Raw genomic sequence first — 2,726 nt, forward strand, 5'->3', positions numbered from 1 at the left:
TCCCTGATGAACAATTAGCTGTCATAAATGCTTCTCGTACTGCTCCATGGTATGCTGATTATGCTAATTACATTGTTGCTAAATTTATACCACCTAGTTTCACATACCAGCAAAAGAAAAAGTTTTTCTATGATTTAAGACATTACTTCTAAGATGACCCACATCTTTATAAAGAATGAGTAGATGGTGTTATTAGACGTTGTATACCTGAGCATGAACAGGAACATATCCTACGCAAGTGTCACTCCGAGGCTTATGGAGGACACCACACTGGAGATAGAACTGCACATAAGGTATTGCAATCCAGTTTTTATGGGCCTACTCTCTTCAAAGATGCCCGTAAGTTTGTCTTGTCTTGTGATGAATGTCAAAGAATTGGTAATATTAGTACACATCAAGAAATGCCTATGAATTATTCACTTGTTATTGAACCATTTGATGTCTGGGGCTTTGATTATATGGGACCGTTTCCTTCCTCTAATGGGTATACACATATTTTAGTTGCTGTTGATTACGTTACTAAGTGGGTAGAAGCTATTCCAACTAGCAGTGCTGATCATAACACCTCTATTAAGATGCTCAAAGAAGTTATTTTCTGAGGTTTGGGGTCCCTAGATACTTAATGACTGATGGTGGTTCACATTTTATTCATGGTGCTTTTCGTAAAATGCTTGCTAAGTATGATGTTAATCATAGAATTGCATCTCCATATCACCCACAGTCTAGTGGCCAGGTAGAACTAAGTAATAGAGAGCTCAAATTAATTTCGCAAAAGACTTTCAATAGATCTAGAAAGAATTGGTCCAAGAAACTTGATGATGCATTATGGGCCTATAGAACTGCATATAAAAACCCTATGGGTATGTCTCCGTATAAGATGGTTTATGGAAAATCATGTTACTTACCTCTCGAACTAGAACATAAGGCATATTGGGCCATTAAAGAGCTCAATTATGATTTCAAACTTGCCGGTGAGAAGAGACTATTTGACATTAGCTCACTTGATGAATGGAGAACACAAGCCTATGAGAATGCCAAACTGTTTAAAGAAAAGGTTAAAAGATGGCATGACAAAAGGATACAAAAACGTGAGTTTAATGTAGGTGATTATGTGTTACTATTCAACTCTCGTTTAAGATTTTTTGCAGGAAAACTTCTCTCTAAATGGGAAGGGCCTTACATTATTGAAGAGATCTATCGTTCCGGTGCCATAAAAATCAACAACTTCGAAGGCACAAATCCGAGGGTGGTGAACGGTCAAAGAACCAAACATTATATCTCAGGTGATCCTATAAATGTTGAAACCAATGTTATAGAAACCGTAACCCCGGAGGAATACATAAGGGACACTTTCCAGAACGTTCCAAACTCTGAAAAGGAATAGGTATGTGGTACGGTAAGTAAACCGACTCCAAAACAGTTCTAATGGTATTTTTTCTCCGTTTTGGAATATTTAAGAAAATAGGAAAATAAGAAGCAGTCCGGAAAGGACACGAGGCATCCATGAGGGTGGAGGGCGCGCCCTACCCCCTGGGCGCCCCCCTGCCTTGTGGGCACCTCGTGTGCTCTCCAGACTCTGTTTTCTTGCACGATACTTCTTTTGGTCGGTAAAAATTCATTATATAATCTCCCGAAGGTTTTGACCACCGTACCACGCAAATATCCTCTGTTTTTGTTTCGAGCTGTTTTTTTGACAGATCTAGATCACCATGACGTCTCCAAGTGCCCCCAAGGACAAGTTCTTCGAGAAGGTCATCAACCCTTACCTCGCAGAAGTGCGGCAACATCCTCAAACCATTGAGATGAGTGAGGGGTTGCTGCACATCCGCGATGTTGAAGGACCAAGGAGGACCGGAAGCGTGGAGATAAGGCTCGAGGCAATGGAGCAACAAGTTTTCAAGTGCCAGGAGATGGTGGAACGTGGACTCGACGCCAATCACATAATGATCACGGAGTTCACCAACAACCACAAGCTGGACGCCAAGAACATTGGGGAGGCCATCTTCAAGCTTCACGAGAAAATCGAGCACCTCCAAGCCCAAATATATGACCTGCAAAACCAAACCTGTGAGTATGAATATAGATTCAAGAGGATGAGTTTGGCTGCAGATTTGAGGATCCCGGAGACTCGATCATCCTTCTATGATGGTGAGCCTATGCCTTGGAAGATGGACGACAAGCCCACATCATTAACAACTCCATCATCACCACCTCCGAGGAAAGAGACTTAAATACATGGGTATGGGCACTCCCCTTGGCAACTGCCAAGCTTGGGGGAGGTGCCCCGGTATCGTATCACCATCACACTCCTATCTTTACTGATTTTCTTAGTTCGATCCTTTTAGTAATATCTTTATCTAGTAGAATAAAATTTTAGTATGATTTATTTTTGAGTTTTGCCTTATGATCCTTCTATGTAATCGAGTCTGTAAGCTATATATAATAAAGATTAGTGTTGAGTCAAGGGCTTGTTTATCTTGCTATGATCTTGAGGGAATTAAAGAAAAAGAAAGAATAAAAAGAAATAAAAGAGATCATATGGATCTTATGGAGAGCAATGACTTCACATATAAAGAGTATGATGAATAAAAGTTGTTGAGAGTTGACAAACATAGTTTTGGTCATCGTTGCAATTAATAGGAAGTAATAAAGAAAGAGAGGTTTTCACATATAAATATGACATATTTTATGATTGTGAGCACTCTTTAAAATATGACATGTTAAAG

This window comes from Triticum aestivum, chromosome 4D (assembly GCF_018294505.1).
Source record: "Triticum aestivum cultivar Chinese Spring chromosome 4D, IWGSC CS RefSeq v2.1, whole genome shotgun sequence".
NCBI lineage: Eukaryota > Viridiplantae > Streptophyta > Magnoliopsida > Poales > Poaceae > Triticum > Triticum aestivum.